Source organism: Trachurus trachurus, assembly GCF_905171665.1.
Source record: "Trachurus trachurus genome assembly, chromosome: 7".
In the NCBI taxonomy this organism is placed as follows: domain Eukaryota; kingdom Metazoa; phylum Chordata; class Actinopteri; order Carangiformes; family Carangidae; genus Trachurus; species Trachurus trachurus.
The window spans coordinates 5,307,959-5,331,194 of NC_139901.1; the positions used below are offsets into that span (position 1 = coordinate 5,307,959).

The window sequence follows — 23,236 nt, forward strand, 5'->3', positions numbered from 1 at the left end:
CCCTGCAGTGCTGAGACCATGTACTGCAGGAATCAGGCAAGTCACTCCAGCTCATAAGAGCTGCTGTCCAGTTGGATCCTGAGGGATTTGAAAGATGCCCTGTCTTCTGGAATGTCTTTCCAACACTGCAACATGGTTTGATAGAGAAAGTTGGGGCACCTTTCGGAGCTGGCATTCCGGTATCCTTTGGTAACAAGATTGAACACTTCTTGGTTGCTCAAGGCTGAGGCGAAAGGGAAAAGGATGGTACATAGAGAAAGAGGAATTAGCTGCACAAAAGTGCTAAAGGTGGCAAGGTTTAAAGGCGCATTATCGCAAATCCAAATTCTTAATTCGGCCACTAGATGGAGCCAGGCGGAGCTTATCAGATATAAACAAGTGGGCAGCTGTCAGAGAGAGAGAGCAGCCTCGTTGGCTACACTGTTGGCGATTTTTTTTTGTAAATTTAGTTATGGCTCCCCCCGACCTATCTTTTGCATATTTCAGCTTATTTTATGCTATTACTGCTGTATTTGCGATAATGCCTCCTTTAACATTTGTTCCCTCAAGGCGCCAACTCCTGGGGCCATCAGAGGAGCTCAACACACTTTTATCGAATGGCCTTCTATGATACATAATCATTTTTCCTCTATTTTCTTTTACATTTGTTCTGTTTTATCTGGTTGCTACGATCCACCTGGTCACATCATTCAAAAACAAGTCATTCCTCTCACCTGGGTAAGGAACGCATCCGTAGGTGATTATCTCATAGAGCAGGATACCAAAAGACCAAACGTCTGATTTGATGGAGATCTTTCCATGGCTGATGGCCTCAGGAGCGCTCCACTTGTAAGGAATCTTTTTATCCTCTGTGATGTAGAACGGCTCCTACATGGAAAACAGCAGCCTTTAAGAAATGTAATTCTTGATTTCACAAAAAGAAAAAAAAAATAGCACAAAGCCGTCCTCTGTCCACACATACCTTGATCACTCTGGCCAGTCCAAAGTCGGCCACCTTACAGATGTAGTCTCCTCCCACCAGGGACGTTCCGAGCTGCCAAGTCCCTGTGGATGCTGTTCTTCTCCTCCAGATACGACATCCCATCAGCACCTGGGCACCCATGTCAATGAGGGATGCAGTGTCTAGAAGCTGCCCCTCTGAACCTGAGACAGAAAAAAAAACAAAAAACCCACAGATGGAACAACAGAGAATCAGATCACAACAAGGTTACAAACCAGAACCAACAAGTAAACCTGCCTGAAATGATCTGACCAAGGAAGCTGTGCTGGGTCCTTGCTGGACTGGTTGAAGATAACCAACTATTGCCAGTCTTACCACTTCTCCTGCTATCCTGAAGCTAGGCGCAAGTAAAAAATAACCCTGATGTTTACTTCTGGAGGAAGTGGAGCAGACTGCCTTTCTCCATCAGCTCGGTGATGATGTAGTATGGTGGTGAGGCCATGCACACGGCAAACAGAGAGATGAGATTGCGGTGCCTGAGACTCTCAGGATTTGGACTTCCCTCTGAAACTCATGGTGGTTCAGCTCCGAGTCTAGGAATAAACAGAGAAAGAAAATGAAAAAGAGGAACAGAGACAAAAGAAGAACAATAATAATTTTGATTTATATAGCAGCTTTCAGGGACACCAGGACGCTTAACACTAAACAACAGAAAACAGCAATAGACCAACCAATTTAGCTGGCAAAAGCCTGTAGGAACAAGTGCCTCTTCAACATAGATTTGAAAGATAGTTCAACATTTTGGCAAATTGGCCCATTGCCATAATCCCTATAGTCATAGCAGTAGGTTCGTAGCAGCAAAGGATCATTACCTTTAATGTCGGTGCAAGCTTTTTTAGAACGGCCAAGCCGAGCCATGCAAAATGTTGAACTAGCTTATTTCAATTACTTATAAAGCACAGTTTGCAGGTATAGATCAGTAGCTATACTGTACTTTATCATTACTTTTCTATACTTCTTTCTACCTTGCACATTCTTGCAAATGTATTACCAGTAGGAAGGACTTGTGGGACTACTCCAGGTGAAAAAAATATACTTTAATGTATTGGAACCATATCCAAATATTAATAGTACATTGCACAATGCACAGTCCAGCGTTTGTGCTTGGTGCAGATGTAGCGGAGCAATTTCCACAGAAGCTGCCACACTGAAGGCCCTGCTCCCGGAGGTGCGTCTACTTGTGCGCGGTATGGTGAGGAGACCCAGGTTGGCAGACCACAGGTTCCGTGAGGGATGGTGATCAGTGTTTTTAATGACGCGCCCGCCCCCGCCCCGCAAATAAAGTAAAATTTCTTGACCGCACCGCGCGTCACTAGTGTACAGACCTCCTCAGCTCGAGAAGGCGATATGATTATCTTCTTAACAAAAAACTGTTTTTTGATTTGTCATCATGACTGCTCCAGTGTTTGTTTTATTTTGTTGCATATACAGTCACCTGTTCTGCAGCTCTTTGTATGTTAGACTGCTTGCCAAGTTTCAGTTTTATAGTTACAGTAAGGACCCTCCCTTTAATTGAATACCATAGTTGGCAAATCTATTTTTGGAGGCCTTTTGGAGGTCTTACAAGCTGTGTAAGATGTATGTTTGAAGTCCAAGCATGCATGCAAAAATGGCCTGTGTGAAGAGTTTGTCCAAATAAAAAAAATATCCTGTGAAATAAGTTGTGACCTGTTGACCTGCACCTCAAGAATCGGAATCGAGAATCGTTTAGAACAGGAATCGAAATAGAGAATCGGAATCGGAATCGCTAAAATCTAAACGTTGCACATGAAGGAGGTCGATTAAATACTGAGGGGCAAGTGCATGCAGAGATTTGCAGTTTGAAGGTGATCCAATATTTGATGGGGACGGTGCAGCTGTTTAAGGGTAGGGGTATGTGCTGCCAGGGTTTGGTGCGGGTTAGAACCCAGTTACCCAGGCAGTCGAGTTTTGTACATGTTGAAGTCGGTCCAAAGTTTTAGTGGTGACCCCATGGAGGATGGCATTGAAGGCGTGTATGAGGGTTTCAGGCAACAGAACAGAACAGTTGCTACCATCTTTGTTGTTTTTATCTTGCCTTGTTATTTATTCTATTGTCTCGTGCTTTATAAATAAAAATTGTTATTATTATTTCTAATTTTCTCTAAAGTGTATCATATAGCACTGAGTGTGTTTTAGGAAAGATGTTTTTTTTTAATATTTGTGTTCAGTGCTGTCTTTCAGTTCCCTATACTGCCAGCTTACATCCTTCATAAAAATAGTCTCTATCTCATCACCTTTACTGTGTGTCTTCAGTTCTTCAATCATATTCAAGCTTCTTGGACCTTTTATAAATGATCAGAATAAGTAGTTCTGAATGCCACAAATGACAACAATCTGTAAGGCTAGTCTTTACTCGGCCAAGATCTCAATCTCAATTCAGGTGTTAATGCGAGCGCATCAAAGCAAACACTTCTGAATTTCAGGAGGTTGTCCGATATATGATGGGGAGCCAGTGCAGCAACAAGTTTCAGCAACAGAATTGGGGAGTGATGGCCAGATCTGGAAATGTTTCTGAGGTGAAAGAAGGCAGATGTTGTGAATAGAGAAAACCACTCTGAAATCTTGGCCATTTGAAAAATATGACGCACTTGAAGAGGACTCATCACAATAACGGAATATCTGTGATGCTGATTAAATATCCTGTCAATCAAAACTTAAATGTTTGTTATGATGCCATGTAAAGCCCTTTGAGACAAACTGTTTGTTTGCCTTGCCTTGTCTTAAAATTTGTTAAAGGTGGGAGTGTCTGTCCTCCAGTGCCAGTATAATGATAAGTGTATTGCCAGCTATGTATGACAGTTTATAAGGGGATTACCAACATGACTTGTTAAACCACTCCCAGTTTCACTCAAATGTTGTCCAACGTGTTACTGACAATTATACATCGCCTACATAAGGCTCCAACTAGGGCATAAATCCATTGACTCGAACACCAGATTCAGACCGCACTGCATTTGAAGAGTTATAGTATGATTGGCTTAGTTTGCACAAACACTGACAGTGGAGGAAACAGCTGGACAGCTGTCAGTGGGACATTCACATCCATGTAGCCAGAGTCAACTGGATCTGTTAGAGACACAAAACATGTGCCACCACAGTAACCTGAAAACATATTTCCTGGTTTCATGTATGTAAGGAAGGACTGAGGGACACGTGTACACCTGTTTATTAAGGCAAAAAATCCAGTCAAGCTTCAGTTAAAGGAATAGTTCAACATTTTGGCAAATTGGTCCATTACCATAATCCCTATAGTCATAGCAGTAGGTTCATTCCTTTAATTGTCGGTGTAAGCTATTTATAGAATGCGGAAGCAGAGCCGGAGCTGCTCAGAGCTACGCTACAGAGGCTCATGAGATTTCTTGGTCTCCAAAACACTGTCGTGGACAAGTTGTGACCTGCTCATTCACCACGCTGTGAGATAATAATGGAACATTACGTGACAGAGATGTTTTTGAGGCAAATGCAGAGACTGCCGAAAACACTAGCCCCCGACAGAAACGCGCATTAGTGGTTTCTGCATCTGCATTTACCTCGAAAAAAACTCTGTCACATATTGTTCCATTATTATCTCACAGCGTGGTGAATGTGCAGGTCACAACTTGTCCACGACAGTGTTTTGGAGACCAAGAAATCTCATGAGCCTCCGTAGCGTAGCTCTGAGCAGCTCGTGGCTCTGTTCCGCCGTTCTAAAAATAGCTTGCACCGACAATTAAAGGTAACAACCTACTGCTATGACTATAGGGATTATGGTAATGGCCCAATTTGCTAAAATGTTGAACTATCCCTTTAACTGAAGCTTGACTGGATTTTTTGCCTTAATAAACAGGTGTACACGTGTCCCTCAGTCCTTCCTTACATACATGAAACAGGAAATATGTTTTCAGGTTACTGTGTGGCACATGTTTTGTGTCTCTAAACAGATCAGTTGACTCTGGCTACATGGATGTGAATGTACACTGACAGCTGTCCAGCTGTTTCCTCCACTGTCAGTGTTTGTGCAAACTAAGCCAATCATACTATAACTCTTCAAATGCAGTGCGGTCTGAATCTGGGTGTTCGAGTCAATGGATTTATGCCCTAGTTGGAGCATTATGTAGGCGATGTATAATTGTCAGTAACACGTTGGACAACATTTGAGTGAAACTGGGAGTGGTTTAACAAGTCATGTTGGTAATCCCCTTATAAACTGTCATACATAGCTGGCAATACACTTATCATTATACTGGCACTGGAGGACAGGACACTCCCACCTTTAACAAATTTTAAGACAAGGGCAAGGCAAACAAACAGTTTGTCTCAAAGGGCTTTACATGGCATCATAACCAACATTTAAGTTTTGATTGACAGGATATTTAATCAGCATCACAGATATTCCGTTATTGTGATGAGTCCTCTTCAAGTGCGTCATATTTTTCAAATGGCCAATGATTTCAGAGTGGTTTTCTCTATTCACAACATCTGCCTTCTTTCACCTCAGAAACATTTCCAGATCTGGCCATCACTCCCCAATTCTGTTGCTGAAACTTGTTGCTGCACTGGTCTCCCCATCATATATCGGACAACCTCCTGAAATTCAGAAGTGTTTGCTTTGATGCGCTCGCATTAACACCTGAATTGAGATTGAGATCTTGGCCGAGAAAGACTAGCCTTACAGATGTTGTCATTTGTGGCATTCAGAACTACTTATTCTGATCATTTATAAAAGGTCCAAGAAGCTTGAATATGATTGTAGAACTGAAGACACACAGTAAAGGTGATGAGATAGAGACTATTTTTATGAAGGATGTAAGCTGGCAGTATAGGGAACTGAAAGACAGCACTGAACACAAATATTAAAAAAAACATCTTTCCTAAAACACACTCAGTGCTATATGATACACCTTTAGAGAAAATTAGAAATAATAATAACAATTTTATTTATAAAGCACGAGACAATAGAATAAATAACAAGGCAAGATAAAAACAACAAAGATGGTAGCAACTGTTCTGTTCTGTTGCTGAAACCCTCATACACGCCTTCAATGCCATCCTCCATGGGGGTCACCACTAAAACTTTGGACCGACTTCAACATGTACAAAACTCGACTGCCTGGGTAACTGGGTTCTAACCCGCACCAAACCCTGGCAGCACATCACCCCTACCCTTAAACAGCTGCACCGGTCCCCATCAAATATTGGATCACCTTCAAACTGCAAATCTCTGCATGCACTTGCCCTCAGTTATTTAATCGACCTCCTTCATGTGCATCGTTTAGATTTTAGCGATTCCGATTCCGATTCTCTATTTCGATTCCTGTTCTAAACGATTCTCGATTCCGATTCTTTGAGGTGCAGGTCAACAGGTCACAACTTATTTCACAGGATATTTTTTTTATTGACAAACTCTTCACACAGGCCATTTTTGCATGCATGCTTGGACTTCAAACATACATCTTACACAGCTTGTAAGACCTCCAAAAGGCCTCCAAAAATAGATTTTGCCAACTATGGTATTCAATTAAAAGGGAGGGTCCTTACTGTAACTATAAAACTGAAACTTGGCAAGCAGTCTAACATACAAAGAGCTGCAGAACAGGTGACTGTATATGCAACAAAATAAAACAAACACTGGAGCAGTCATGATGACAAATCAAAAACAGTTTTTTGTTAAGAAGATAATCATATCTGCCTTCTCAGGCTGAGGAGGTCTGTACACTAGTGACGCGCGGTGCGGTCAAGAAATTTTACTTTATTTGCGGGGCGGGCGGGGCGCGTCATTAAAAACACTGATCACCATCCCTCACGGACCTGTGGTCTGCCAACCTGGGTCTCCTCACCATACCGCGCACAAGTAGACGCACCTCCGGGAGCAGGGCCTTCAGTGTGGCAGCTTCTGTGGAAATTGCTCCGCTACATCTGCACCAAGCACAAACGCTGGACTGTGCATTGTGCAATGTACTATTATATTTGGATATGGTTCCAATACATTAAAGTATATTTTTTTCACCTGGAAGTAGTCCCACAAGTCCTTCCTACTGGCTAATACATTTGCAAGAATGTGCAAGGTAGAAAGAAGTATAGAAAAGTATGATAAGTACAGTATAGCTACTGACTATTACCTGCCAAACTGTGCTTTATAAGTAATTAAATAAGCTAGTTCAACATTTTGGCATGGCTCGGCTTGGCCGTTCTAAAAAAGCTTGCACCGACAATTAAAGGTAATGAACCTTCTGCTACGAACCTACTGCTATGACTATAAGGGATTATGGCAATGGGCCAATTTGCCAAAATGTTGAACTATCTTTCAAATCTATGTTGAAGAGGCACTTGTTCCTACAGGCTTTTGCCAGCTAAATTGGTTGGTCTATTGCTGTTTTCTGTTGTGTTAGTGTTAAGCGTCCTTGGGTGTCCTGAAAGCTGCTATATAAATCAAAATTATTATTGTTCTTCTTTTGTCTCTGTTCCTCTTTTCATTTCTTTCTCTGTTTTATTCCTAGACTCGGAGCTGAACCACCATGAGTTTCAGAGGGAAGTCCAAATCCTGAGAGTCTCAGGCACCGCAATCTCATCTCTCTGTTTGCCGTGTGCATGGCCTCACCACCATACTACATCATCACCGAGCTGATGGAGAAAGGCAGTCTGCTCCACTTCCTCAGAAGTAAACATCAGGGTTATTTTTTACTTGCGCCTAGCTTCAGGATAGCAGGAGAAGTGGTAAGATCTGGCATAGTTGGTTATCTTCAACCAGTCCAGCAAGGACCCAGCACAGCTTCTTGGTCAGATCATTTCAGGCAGGTTTACTTGTTGGTTCTGGGTTTGTAACCTTGTTGTGATCTGATTCTCTGTTGTTCCATCTGTGGGTTTTTTGTTTTTTTTTCTGTCTCAGGTTCAGGAGGGGCAGCTTCTAGACACTGCATCCCTCATTGACATGGGTGCCCAGGTGGCTGATGGGATGTCGTATCTGGAGGAGAAGAACAGCATCCACAGGGACTTGGCAGCTCGGAACGTCCTGGTGGGAGGAGACTACATCTGTAAGGTGGCCGACTTTGGACTGGCCAGAGTGATCAAGGTATGTGTGGACAGAGGACGGCTTTGTGCTATTTTTTTTTTTCTTTTTGTGAAATCAAGAATTACATTTCTTAAAGGCTGCTGTTTTCCATGTAGGAGCCGTTCTACATCACAGAGGATAAAAAGATTCCTTACAAGTGGAGCGCTCCTGAGGCCATCAGCCATGGAAAGTTCTCCATCAAATCAGACGTTTGTCTTTTGGTATCCTGCTCTATGAGATAATCACCTACGGATATGCGTTCCTTACCCAGGTGAGAGGAATGACTTGTTTTTGAATGATGTGACCAGGTGGATCGTAGCAACCAGATAAAACAGAACAAATGTAAAAGAAAATAGAGGATAAAATGATTATGTATCATAGAAGGCCATTCGATAAAAGTGTGTTGAGCTCCTCTGATGGCCCCAGGAGTTTGGCGCCTTGAAGGGAACAAATGTTAAAGGAGCATTATCGCAAATACAGCAGTAATAGCATAAAATAAGCTGAAATATGCAAAAGATAGGTCGGGGGGAGCCATAACTAAATTTACAAAAAAAAATCGCCAACAGTGTAGCCAACGAGGCTGCTCTCTCTCTCTGACAGCTGCCACTTGTTTATATCTGATAAGCTCCGCCTGGCTCCATCTAGTGGCCGAATTAAGAATTTGATTTGCGATAATGCGCCTTTAAAACCTTGCACTTTAGCACTTTTGTGCAGCTAATTCCTCTTTCTCTATGTACCATCCTTTTCCCTTTCGCCTCAGCCTTGAGCAACCAAGAAGTGTTCAATCTTGTTACCAAGGATACCGGATGCCAGCTCCGAAACAGGTGCCCCAACTTTCTCTATCAAACCATGTTGCAGTGTTGGAAAGACATTCCCAGAAGACAGGGCATCTTTCAAATCCCTCAGGATCCAACTGGACAGCAGCTCTTATGAGCTGGAGTGACTTGCCTGATTCCTGCAGTACATGGTCAGCACTGCAGGGGGCAGCAGAGACCGATTTTGAGCCGGGACAGTGAGGACTTTTACAAGAAACCAGAGGCTTTTTTGTACATATTTGAAATGACTGTTTGTATGTAAACTTGCAAAGTTGCAAATTTTCTCCAGTCCACTACTAATGATTATTTTCATCATCACTTAATCTCATGATTATTCTTTGATAGTAGACCAAATATCTTTGGCTTTGTCTGTTGACAAAACAAAAGTACATCAGATTTGGCTTTGTGATTGACATTTTTCATTGTTTTTTTGTTTTGTTTTTTTAATGAACTGATTTCTGTTTGATGTTTGTTGTTGGTTTTGTCTGAACAAAACCCAAATCTGTGCAGTTTGTTGTTATCTATGAAAGAGAGAGGCAAATAGTCACATTTGACAGACTGGAACCAGAGTTTTCGTCTTCCTTTTATTTAGTTATAATTCCTATAGTGTAAGTTGTGTGGCCTCTTCAGATTTCTTTGCAAATCCTTTTTGGACATGAGGAGTGACATCAATTGTGAAATTGCAGATAAGTGAAAGTGAGATGAAGGATTGACTACATACAGAAGTTAAATCTAGGTCAAAGCATTTTGATTTGATTTGATTATTCTGTATTTCGAATATATTAAAAAGAGAGGAAAAAAAGTCATATAACATAAGTAACACATTATAGTGTCCAAAGAACAAGTCCAATATTTAAAGGGACAACGAGGAGTTTTTGGAAAAGCGAAGCGTTTTCACACTACATTTATGAGCCTCCGCGCGCACCGTACATTTCTTTGACCCGGCGCAAGACGGACTCATGTTTTCATTCATCAAAAATTAAAGTCAAGAGGTTCAAAGAGGTTCACATACCATCGTAGTTCCGACCATAACGGCGATTCTGCGGCGTTATTCTCATAACTCGCCATGAAGGAAACGCTGGTCGGCTCGACCAGCATTTCCGCCACCACTAATAATACAAAATAACGATAGAGACAGATCGATATATTTAGCGAAAATGGAGCCATTAACAAGTGTGAGTAGCGGAGATTCCATCCACATTAACGTGAGACTTTTTTATAACCGAATAGAAACTCCTCGTTGTCCCTTTAAATCAGTATACAAAGAATGCTCGAAAAGGAGCAGGAGGGAAGTCGAGCCTATCAGTTCCCACCCCTTAATCACTACTCCATCATTCCATAATAAGGTAAAACAAAATAAACCGAATACAAGCAAACAAAGTCACAGACTCACTCTCAGTTTTATAATCACTTATCCCTATGTAGTCAAAATGATATTCCAACCTACTTTTCATTATTCTAATATGTTTTTCTGAGCTCCTTCTCCAGACCATTCCTCAATGCACCCCCACAGGTATGCCTATACTTTTCAGAGTTGTTCTGAATTTAATTCTCTTAAAATTCAATTCCCCCTCAGATAATACCCAATCTGTCTTTCCATAAACAGAAGGTTATACTGTATCTTGCTTTATACATGATTTGTGCAGTCTTGTGTTTAACCAAATCGGTGATTTTCAGAGTGTGTTCCTTACTCATAGAAATCACAGACAAGAGGGATCTCTGATTGTTTAGAGCAGAGTGGGTATGAGGGTGGTATTGGTGAATGTTGAGGTCCTCAGTGTTTGCTAAGATCTGCAATATTTATCTTTGTCCACTAAAGGGCAGCACAGTCACAGTCAAATTTAACTTTCCAACAGTAGAACGAATATTTTAACACTTAATGTTACTTGTAACCCAGCCTTTTCTTAGATCTTAGACCCTGTGTGTTTTCTGCATCAGTAGCCTACCACAGATCACCCCCGGTGTGACCCCTGGCATAATCTGTCATAATTGAAAGACAGTTTGTTTTTTTGTCTTTCATATAGAAACATAACCATTTTTTATTACTTCTTTATGACTGTTCATCCTTTTTGTGTGTAGTTTCTAACAGTTTCACTGCAGCACTTAGTAACACACTGTCCCATATCAAGCTTTGCCAAAACCTGCCTCACCCTGACAGGACTGTTTACAGAAAAACAATACGTTTTTCAGTTTTTCACAGTCTTCTGCAGGCCATATTAGGTTAATACATCATATTATTATAATATTAATTGGTTGTTGTCATTGAGGGAAACCTTTATTATAAGGGTTAGGACGGGGTTAGGCATTTCCGTATTTAAACTGCTTTTATGCATGTGTAAATGATATGATAAATAACAGAGGCACGTTACTGATTAATTCATTATGTTTTTGAGTCTGTAGAATTTAATTTTAATGAGCATAATTCAATCAACTCAATTTGGAATGCAGAAAAAGAAAATATAAATATATTTTTTCTGTTTGTTTGTTTTACTGTGCAGAAACAATGCAAGACAGCAACATAACACAACAACACGTAAGACAGGAACATAAAGACAAAGCCATGCTGTGACAAATCTGGGTCAGGGTAACAACACTATTACCAATAGAAATATATAATACCAAAACTGAAAACTCTGACATGGCTTCAGTAGCTTGTTACCTGAACGGCTCATCAAACCTCAGGAGAAAGCATCTGTAAATGTAAGTTTTCATTTAAATATCTACATCTGAATAAGTAAAGGTGAATATTAAAATTAAATGTAAAATGCATATGTATAATATAGGGCTATACTTTATACTAAAATGAAATGAAATATGAGAAATAAACCAAGTATATTTAAATCTCAAACAGTTGTCTTTATTTTATTATTTCTCCTTAAGATTGTGATGATGCTGTCAAGGACGTATTTCTGCTGTGATGGAGGCCTGAAATGCTGAAGTCTGAAGATTAACAAATTATATTGGTCTTTGTATATTTGACTACTTATTTAACTATTCAATTTAATCAACACATTTATTAAGATTTTCTGCAAAATGCAATTCCTTACAACGTTCATCTGATTTGCTCTTTTTGCATAGCAATGCTGACACCTATTGGTGATTTGCTGGTACTACTGCCCACTTTCAAGACCTGCTTGAGAGAGGAGCTGGACAGCGGCACTGTCCCTAGCAACGTCTGTAGCTATAACATATTATTCTTCAAATGTACTAAAGTCCTATACAATATTTGAAAATGTGTTATAAATTTTATAATGAAAATGTTTAAAAGTCATATGTAAATGTTTATACATTATAGAGTTTTTGTATTGTTTCCAATGTACTATTATAATTTGGATATGGTTCCAATACATTAAAGTATATTTTTTCACCTGGAAGTAGTCCCACAAGTCTTTCCTACTGGTAATACATTTGCAAGAATGTGCAAGGTAGAATGAAGTATAGCAAAAGTAATGATAAGTACAGTATACTGACTATTAGAGTAGTGTAGAGAGTAGAGAATACTTTATTCATCCCTAGGAGGGAAATTCAAATTAGTCCAGTAGCTCACACAACAATGACACAAAAAAGAAAGAAAGATGTAGCAGGACCACCAGGTGGAGCAGGACCTCTGGATGGAGCAGGGCATCGGATGGAGCAGGACCTCTGGATGGAGCAGGACCGCCAGGGTGGAGCAGGGCCCGCCGGATGGAGCAGGGCCACGGGATGGAGCAGGGACCACCGGATGGAGCAGGGCCTCTGGATGGAGCAGGACCGCCAGGTGGAGCAAACCTGCAAACTGTGCTTTATAAGTAGGCCTAATTGAAATAAGCCAAAAGTATTACCACAGTAATAATATAGATATAGAATAAAGTATAAAGCTTGTAGCTATATTTTTAAGACACTAACAACACATTTCTAATTAAGCATATATATATAAAGTCATATACTTAAAGTAGGCTATACAAAAATATACTTTAGTTGTTCCACTTAAACACATTAAAGTACACTAAATACATTTCAAGTTGAGCTTTTCTAAAATTTAATTACAGTTAAATTAGCTATATTTAGTACAGGTGGGGGGGGGGGGGGGGGGTTTGTGCCAGTATTCATGTAATTAAGCCGGTGCATATTCTATTTTGTCCAGGTCATAGTATTTCAAAGGAGGTTAAATCGAAAGGCAACTGGACTTAGTTATTTGTAATAATACAAATTTATGTAATATTCATGTAATTGTTGCTTATTAAAAGGGATAGTCAACATTATGGCGCGGCGCGGCGCGGCCGGGCCGTTCTAAAAAAGAACTTGCACCGACAATTATAGGTAACGAACCTACTGCTATGACTATAGGGATTATGGCAATGGGCCAATTTGCCAAAATGTCGAACTATCCCTTTAACAACAGTTCATTTGAAAAAGCAGATAAAGTGCCATTTTGAAAAAATGAGCTGAGGCTTTGTAATTATTCTTTGCATAGTGTTGTTTTCAATAAAACTTTATTTTTTTGAGATATGTCTGTTTCGTTACATCTCAAAGTCACTCAACTTTGGTTTGACTGATATAACCTTATGTAAATAAAAAATAAAAAATGAGATTCTAGAATTTTTTAAAAACGGAGTTATCTGCCTTTTGCAAATGAACTCTTCATTATTAATGTATGTAGTATGTTATCAAGAACAACAAATGAACACAACGGATGTTGTTGTTGTTGTTGTTTTGGTTCTTTTAACAGAATAGGTGGGAGAAACCAGAGCACCTGAGGAAACCCATTCTCGACACTGAATCCATTCATTTCTAGCACGAGAGCAACATGCCTAGGAGGTGTTGAGAGAAGGAGCGAGGAGAGAGAGAGAGAGAGAGAGAGAGAGAGACAGACAGAGAGAGAGAGGACAGAGAAAGGGAGAGGGAGGGGGGTTGTGGATTCGTGCCAGTATTAATGTAATTGTTGCTTATTTAAAGGTAGTCTATAATATGTAGGAACCACCCCCATCTAGCGGTTGCGGTTGCATATCGGAACGTATTCTTGATGTTGCATTCACGTGAATCGGGCAGACGTCAGACAGACAACGGACGCTGCATGTAACAGGATAAACAAGTGTCTATGTAAGTGATGTTGTTTTGGGGTTTTTTTTTTGGTTCTTTTAACAGAATAGGTGGGAGAAACCAGAGCACCTGGAGAAAACCCATTCTCGACACTGAATCCATTCATGTCTAGCACGAGAGCAAGGAGAGAGAGAGAGAGAGAGAAGAGAGACAGAGACACAGAGGAGAGAGAGAGAGAGAGATAGGAAGGTGTTTTAAATGTCAACTGGTGGTAATGTTTCCACCACACGCTGCACAGGTTTGACACCAGTGATGTGGTAGCCCTGTGATGGGATGTGGGTGTCATGAGGGGGATTCAGTGGCATCTCGTCTTCTGCGTAGAGAACTGGCTCTTTCCACTTCTTCATGTCCTGTGGTGGCGGTTGTAGACCTGAGAACTTTCTTATTGACCCAGGACTTAACCTTCTGTGAAGCGGGGTTTTGTGGCCTTGTGAAGCTTTTCTTTCACGTCTTTGAGCTCTTGCTTCAACTCGTGCTCTGTCACAATGGTATTGGTTGATTAATTTGATGTAATGATTTCTCACCGACGACACATTCATGTGAGCCTTATTCAGCTGCCCCTCTAAGTGAAACTCTCGCGGCTCTGACTGACTCTCTCTTCCTACAACACTCAGCGGCTTGCTGCTGTTTTTGCTTATGGTGTTCAACAGCCTTTTGGCACATGCCCCTGTTCTCTGTTGTCCTTTCATCCTCTTCTATGATGTGTTTTGCAGGTCAAGCACTCTTTGCCTTAGTTCCGTGGGGGTTTCAACATCAAGCATACACGTCTGTACACCCTCCCTCACACGAAGCAGAAGTGTCTTATGTTTAGACACGTCATCCCTCATATGTTCACGTTCAGGCTGAAGGGACTTTGCATAGTCCCCTACGTTTTTTAAGTTCTTCAACTATGATTCCATTCACACGCTTGGTGTTATCTAACTGTTTCCTTGTTTCTGCTAAAAATAAAGAGAGGGATTCGACTTCCTCTTGGAGCTCCTCACGTTCTGCCTCTATAAGCTTCTTCATCTCACTTAAAGAGCGCTTTTCTTTTATCGTTCAGCATCTCTTCCACAACAGCGGCCTTTCCTTTCCTTAAAGAAACAATTTCCCATTCTTTGTTTTTGATTGTTTGTTCTCTTTTCTTTGATGGTATCTTCCCGTTTGGCCACTTTCCTTTATAATCGATAATGTCCCTTTCGAGTTCAATGATCTTTTCTGCCATATCTGCTGTTCTATTAGCAAAGGAATTATTCAGCTGTACGACTTTACATTCCTCCGCATCCAACTGTTCCCGAAGATGTGCAATCTCTTCCACTTTTTCGGCCATCGTTTTCCATCATCTCCACTGTCTTTTTGTTGGTCCAGCTCTGTCTCAGTGGACTTTTCTGGAGCACTGACACCTTCAACATCTCATCGTCAATGATTGTCTGCATTCTTTTCTTTTGCATTTCGCAGGTCTTCCATTCTGTTGTGTTTCACCTCCTTCACTTCCTTATCACATTCTTCTTTTTAAATGTGACACTTTCACGTTTTCCAGTTTTTCCTGTTGTTGCAAAGTCTTCAAAAAACCCTTCTGATCTGTCTTTATCTTCTCTTCTAGTTCATCTATTGTTTTTTGCATTTTTTCTTGCTCAATCCTGCTCACATTTTTCAACCGTGATACCTCATAGTCCAAGTTGTTCATTTTTTGCGCTGGTACATCTTGAACTGGGCTTCTGCTTTTGTATTGTGTTTTTGGAAGCTTGCAGCTCTTCTGTAAGAGCCATGATTTTATCCTCACGAGAGTCTATTTCCTGGCCTTGACCTTCAATTGTCTCTCTCAGAAGCTGCGCTGAGCCCTGAATTTTCTCATTGAGTCTGTCGACCTTCCACTGGAGGAAGTTCTGTGAATTGTTGTCTTTCTCCATTTTAAATGAGAATAAGTACACTGGTACTGTCAGTAAATATTACTTTCAACTGTGAACACTCGCTTGTGTCTGTCAGTAACACTTGTGACTTGTGTGTCCGTCGAGCATGTGTGTGTCTGTCAACACAGTAGCATAGTCTTTTGTGACCCACATTCCATCAGAGATAAAAGGCACAGGAGGTTGTGACATCATAGTCTGATGATGTCACAGTGTGTGACATCACATGTGGCTGTGGCTTCTTGTCACTCACTTCTTTTGTGACCAACATTCTATCAGAGATAAAAGGCACAGGAAGTTGTGACATCATAGTCTGATGACATCACATGTGACATCATGTGTGCCTGTGCCCCCACTGATGCAGTAGCTCCTGTCACCTAGCAACCATCTCAACACAACATTTTTAATACACTTGAATTTTTTTTTTTTTTTTTTTTTTTTACTGCACACATTTTCCTTTCGATTATTTTGCTACATTTTGCAGAAAATAGCCTACTACTACATTAATCTACTGATCATTCAGGACGCTTCTGGTGTGCAAGCTCTCCTCACATAGCAATATCACAATTGTCAATTTTAACCAACGGCCAACAATAACAGCAACAGAATTAAATCTGTAGGATTGTTTTAAAAAAAACACCTAAGTATAGACTTATACAAAAGAAATCCACCCATGGGCTTCTACTCATGTGTGGGTGACTGTCTGCAGGAGGAGGGCTGCCATATTACAGTAACACTTACAGGTAGAGTCTGGAGGTTTACAGTTTGTAAACAAAACATTCAAACTGGGCCCCTCCTCTCAGGCTCAACTGTGCAGCCTCCTGCCCCTGACAGCAGCAGCAGCAGCAGCAGCAGCAGCAGTCGCCAGGACTGCAAAGAAAAGAAAACACAGTGAAGTACCTGAACCTTGTGAACTGTCTTCTCTAAACCCCCTTTTTGTGTGGGATGTATCTCTTGGTTCCCATTTCCTTTCTAATGCTGTTGTTTTGGTGAAATGTGATTATATGTTTTTTCCGTACCCTAAGGTTAAAGAGGTCAGAGGATATGCCTGGCTCCTCTCTATCTGGAGAAGGTGCATGTGTAAATGATATGATAAATAACAGAGGCACGTTACTGTATATGTTTACAGTCAAACATTTTCATGCACTTTAGGCTCAATTTTGATAAATAAAAATCTGTGTGGATTGTTTGTGTAGGACAGTCTGAAGATGCTCTCTAGCAAGTTTGGTGCCAATTGAGAAAAAATTGAGGAGATAGGTTCAATAAGTTTTAGATTGATGGAATTCATAATTTGTAATGAGTTTAAGTGGACAAAAGTTTCTGCAGTATGGGCTCTGCACAGCTCCACTACTTCCTGAACTTAATGCTGCTCCTTTGTTTCCTATCTTACATATTGGACAAAACTGATTAATCCAGGTGAGTCTGAATGGTCGCAAGTCACACCTGGATTAATCAGTTTGTCCAATCATGTAAAACAGGAAACAAAGGAGCAGCATTAATATAATAATAATAATAATAATAATAATAATAATAATTATTATTATTATTATTATTATTATTATTATTATTATTATTTTTATTATTAATGCTGCTCCTTTGTTTCCTGTTTTACATGATTGGACAAACTGATTAATATTAATAATTATTAATAATAATAATTATTATTATATTAATAATAATAATAATAATAATATTATAATTATTCTAATAATAATAATAATACATTTTATTTATAACGCGCTTTTACAGGTGCTCAAAGACGCTTACATTAAAATAGCGACATAATTAAGATACAGAAACAATGCAGAATAACAACACAATTAAAATACAAAGACAATGTTGGAAGGTCAAAAGAGATATGAAATGAGATAGGGTAGAGAGTCAGAGATGTATAATTTTAAAAAAGCCAGTTTTTAAAGGTAGGTTTGAAGATGTGGGGGTCTGTAGTCCTGATGGGTTGGGGGACGAGAAGGCTCTGTCCCCCCCAGGTTCGGTGCTTGGTCCGAGTTCAGGAAGTTCAGGAAGGAGCTGTGCACAGAGCCCATTGGGGCTACATTTTTGCTGAAAGTTGCAAAAGTGTAGCGTAGGCTACTGCCCCCCAAGGCCAGTACCTTGCTGCAGTCAATATGGCCGACACGAGCGGCGCCATACATCCAATCCATACCGGAAGTCTCAAGCGGAAGTTAGTTAAACACCGCTCCGAGGCGAGCTACAACAATAAAAGCACGTACGTTTCAATCCATACCGGAAGTCTCAAGCGGAAGTTAGTTAAACACCGCTCCGAGGCGAGCTACAACAATAAAAGCACGTACGTTTACACATAATTATGGATTCTTTTTGCAGTTACATGTTTATCGTAACGGTATAATTGACTAGGTAATTAACTTCGTAAAGTTTATAGGCTACTGTACAACTCAGAAGTTAGAAGTCCACTAATCACTAAATATAATGTTAACTTTTCATGGATTAATAACTTCTATAACTTCTAACGTTCAACGTTAACATAAAAATATGGTTGTGTGGTGGGGTTCACTCACGCACACTCTCTCTAGCTCCCAATAGGACTGAATAATATAATATTGAATGGACTGAATTCTCATTAAATAAACCTAGGATTAATAAAATGAGAATTTACAATATCAAATTAATTGACCACTTTCAGATTAGTCAGTAGTTGCAACATGCACACCACACAGTCATACTTTGACATTAATATTTTAATTAATTGGGGGGGGTAGAAAAATAGAAGACACAAATAATTGGTGGTACCAGACATTATGCACTGATCATGATCCTTCCTGTCAGGTAAGATGTGACAGAGAGATAAAGGCAGTTTGGGGAACTGTGCTGTCTTAAGGAGGCTCAGATTTCTTGACATCTGTAGTACAATCAGTCTGTGATAGCAAGTGTGTTCTTTTATGCTGCAGTCTGCTGGGGAGTAGGGACTTCAATCCTGCTGATCATATTTTAACCCTTCAGGATCTTCAGGGATGAGTAGGAGCATCATGGACAACATGATGGCCCTGGACATGTGTTCCTGCAACAGAGCAGGCATTTCCTGGGTCTACAAATGTATTCATCATCAGGTTTTAGCTATCAAATGAATGCAATAATTGAATTTTCCCATTTCAGTCCTCTGTTAATCTTTCTGGAATCAAACAAAACACAATATTGCACTTTCATACTGGCAATAATAACTTGACTTGAGTTATTTTTTTTGTAAACAATGCCTTTATTACAAAACAGAACAAACAAACCAGAACAAACAGGGGTCGCCAGGCCATCCTGCTTTGTTGGGGGCACAGTATCTGGTGGTGGTGGGGCTTAAAACAGGCTCCCACTGGCCAACACACCTCAGCCTTCAGCTGGTGAGGCCTTCTCACGAGGATTCTGATCAAAATCTGAAAAATAGTAACATGATCCAATCATACAGTAACCTTATGATGCTGTAAAGAGTGTTCTCTTTGTTTTATGCTTTCCAAAGGAATAAAATTGAACACCCAATAATTTCCTCACAATTCCCATGCAAGCTCGATTGACATTACTTACCTCTGGGAGCATAACATCCAAGACAATATCGAGGAGGTAGATATCCCCTATTTTATCTGTTCCCCCACGCCCGTGACCTCCTCAATGACTCGAAGGACGTCAAAGATCTATTAAAAACACAAACACAAAGTAAACAATTAACCGTTGTTACCTCTTGAACACACATACACATGACTTATGGCATTTTCATTTACTCGCTGGTCACTGAGTTAAGCGTCTCATTTTTCAGATGTTGCTTCAGATTCAATGAGGTGGAGGGATTTTGCAGAGATACATCGGTTGGATCTCATCTTTCCACTGATGAGATCGACCATACAGGTTCTGAACCAAAGAGTAAAAGGTGAACATGTAATCATTAGAGAAAGTAAGACAGACTGGAACTACTGAAAGCACCGTCTATTCAAAAAAGTTACCTTGATCTGCATCTTAGAAAAGAGATATGTCAGGATCCCACCATCCTCAACTGCATCCATGATCCTGCAGAGAAACATGAAAATATTAGGACTTCCAGGAAACTCCAAAACTGGACTACTCAGCCACAGATTCTCGGAACAGTCACATAAAGTGAGAGGGGGCAGAACCAGAGCAGGAATATTAATTCTTCATGTTAATTTGTTTTCAATCTTTTTTTTTTTTTTTTTTATCTGGAACATATGCAGGTGGACTGATACAGTACTAAGAAAGGACTTCTGCTTGCCTGTTGGAGAGAGACTAAACCCCCCCTGAAAATAATCAAATGTTGAGACTTTAAGTGGCAGCTTATTGTGTCACTATACATATATTAAAATAGTAAATGGTGTTTATACCTCGGTCGTTCAATGTCATCTGTGCATCCACAGTCATTTCTGGTTTTTCCCAGCACATTCTTTGTGCAACCATGCCTTGCACATCTGCACTGGACCCATTCCAGAGACTCTGCATCTGGGTACAACAGGTCTAACCACACAAGAGGACATCTTTGAAATTGCACAATACACATACATATATACTATCCAATTGTTATCCCTACCACAGTGCATGTGAAACGAATAAATCATTATTCTCCTGAATACATCTATAAAAAATAAACATAGTCCTTCAAGTCACTTCTTGAAAACACTTTGTAGCCCTTGAAGTGATCATTTCTTAAATTAAGTCTCAAACCAACCTCATTCCGGTGTTTTTTGAAATCTGGAAACACAGAATCTCTCTGGGTCAGCCATGCACTGTCTGTCATCAGACGCCCCCTCTGCCATGGTTTTCTGGAGTCAATTTGCAGAATTACATCCATGCCTATCTGGCAAATAGGTCATCAAAATATGCAAGACTATTGGATTACCACTGTGAAGGACTCCAACACACACAGTTATGTGTTTAAACTGTTTTTAATGACTCTAAAATCACTAAAACTTCAGTTGTGTTCACAGCCCATTTGATAACTAACATCAATGTCCTCCTCAGCTTCCTCTCCTCTTCAGCCTGAAGACTGGAGTATGATTTCCCTCAAGGAGCTCCTGGCATTCCTTGGTCCAGTGGGCAAAGACTTTTCCATAACTACAATGACATATCATAGAAGTACAAGGAAGTTGAGCTTCTTCTAGTCCAGTCCAGTTGTGTATTAACTTAACAAACAAGTATCAAATGGCTTTACAACGCCTCCTAATGATCAAAGAAAACCAAAACCATGCTTGGTATGCAACAACAATACATAAAGCAATGACAGTCAGTCAACAGCAGTAACAGAAAGAGTTGAGAAAAGTTACTTCATAATAGTGGAAAAATAAAAATGGCTACCAATGTTATTTGGCCATCTCAACTAGTGAATACTTATTTCTACCTGTTTCAAGGTGTTGTGTTTTCCAAAAGCAACAGACACCACCATCTCCGCAAAACAGCATGTCGAGCTGAAATTGTTGTTAGTATTGTTAGTATTTAACTTTCTTGCACAACACCAACTACAAGCTTGAAGATGACATTTTCCATGTCGAAATGTACTTACAATTGAGTAGTCAAAACTGTGCATCCAGGGCAATGTACAAGGCAGACTATAAGAAATAATGAGACGAGAATTGATGAAAAATGAACCATGTTTGAAAGTGGGTTCAAAAACTTCAACATACCGCAGCTTGTATGGTATGACCTACCATTAACATGAATATTCCACAGTCAGAACCAAAGTCTTGTCTGGGGAAGCCCTGATTTAAGAAATGCCAACGTTAATAGTGTCATCACTCACGTCAAATGAACTAGGCCAAATATAAATACCTTTAAGTCCTTGCCAGTTTTTCTGTCCATTGACCTGCACATATGTTCTGAGCAATATGCCTGTACATTAAGAGGAGAAATATATTTGTAGTAATGAAAAATCAGAAAAAAGAAAACATCCAGAACAATTATTAAGACGTACAGTAAATGTCATAGGAACATGACCAAATACACTATTCACAAGAATTTGGGGATATCAGCTTTTGGAGAAAATGTCAGAATGCACCTAAAATGCACTCTGACCTCTACAGGTGAACCTAATTTGACCTTCTCTAAGTGTTTGAATGCACATGTCCAAGTGTTCAGTGTTTCTGTACATACAACATAACGTACATAAGGTGATAAAGTCAAATATCCCAAACTTTTTTTGAATAGTGTAAAATGTAAAGGTCATAGGAACACGACCAAATAAAATGTAAAGGTCATAGGAACACGACCAAATAAAATGTAAAGGTCATAGGAACACGACCAAATCCAAATTGTTTTGTGTGTAACCTCAGAATTGGATGTATTGCTGGCCCTCTAAATCCTGACACACTCTTGCAAAAAGGGAGTCAAGAAAGAGGATCTCTTTGTGAGCTGGCTTGATGACCTAAAGAGTGTTTTTAAATCAACAGGTAAAAACAGTATTCTGTCACAGTGCTTCACATTGCTGTTTGCTTCACAGAGGTACGTGTGCCACAGGATGAACTTGGAGCATGCTGCAATTTTAAGTATTGACAACAAAAGACAAGAATAATAGTTTGCTTTCATTGACACAACATGCATTTGAATTCAATTGTCTATATTAAAATAAATTAATGTTTCCAATAACCTCATAAGAATGTATGCAGATACTCACACATATCTGGTAATGACCAGGTGTCCACAGTGGGATCAGATGGCATCCTTCTGATGAGCTTGACTCTTCACAATAGGTAAGATATTCAGAAGATTAGATTATAAGATTTAATAGGAATGTGTTGAATTTTAGCATGGCATTGTATATCTAACATAAGACATATACTTACAGGTAGTCTTTCCATCGGATCATTATTGTGAGGTGGTAGCCAGGTGGGACAGACATATAGATCTTCAATGTAGACATTCTTCCCCTGATCAAGCATTGAAACATAAAAAGAATTTGATTCAAAAATATGTATACCTAGTAATGGCAAACTTCATTGCTTGTTTGCCAATGTCACTCAGGAAACTTCTGACATCTGTTTTATTCATAGGTTGTTACACAGATAATGTAGTACCTTGGAAAGAATAATCTTCTCCATCACTTCAAAGCAGGCATTCCCAATCTATGAAAAAAATGGTTTAATTGTAAAATAAACACACCAATGCTGTATTCATAGCACAATGTAGGATAATTCACTTACGGTGGAGTCCATGTCCTCCATCATGCCCAATGTCAGGAAGTCTGATCTAGTCAGGCACATTTTAAATGTGCTGACAATCAGCTCATTGCCTGGTCTGCTGGAATCCAAAACATAATTGAGCTGGAAAAATACAAACCATTTGTTAAATATACTTGTAACACCTATGTCAAACTTTCATTCATGATCCTCCCAGGCACATAAAGAAGCTAAAAAATAAATGAAAAAAAGGGATTACCACTTTTTCCTGA

At 39.8% G+C, this 23,236-nt stretch overlaps 2 pseudogenes across 2 annotated transcripts; one reads left to right on the top strand and one right to left on the bottom strand.

Moving 5' to 3' along the window:
• Nucleotides 1-41: 41 nt before the first annotated feature.
• LOC310988910 (protein-tyrosine kinase 6-like) lies at nt 42-1,974 on the bottom strand (annotated as a pseudogene). The gene is made up of 5 exons: nt 1,956-1,974; nt 1,372-1,533; nt 962-1,143; nt 714-867; nt 42-223 (listed from the first exon to the last, which is right to left on the bottom strand). The product of its transcript is annotated as a protein-tyrosine kinase 6-like (transcript).
• Nucleotides 1,975-2,189: 215 nt separating this feature from the next.
• LOC310988911 (protein-tyrosine kinase 6-like) lies at nt 2,190-8,991 on the top strand (annotated as a pseudogene). The gene is made up of 5 exons: nt 2,190-2,226; nt 7,498-7,658; nt 7,887-8,069; nt 8,165-8,319; nt 8,809-8,991. The product of its transcript is annotated as a protein-tyrosine kinase 6-like (transcript).
• Nucleotides 8,992-23,236: the final 14,245 nt, after the last annotated feature.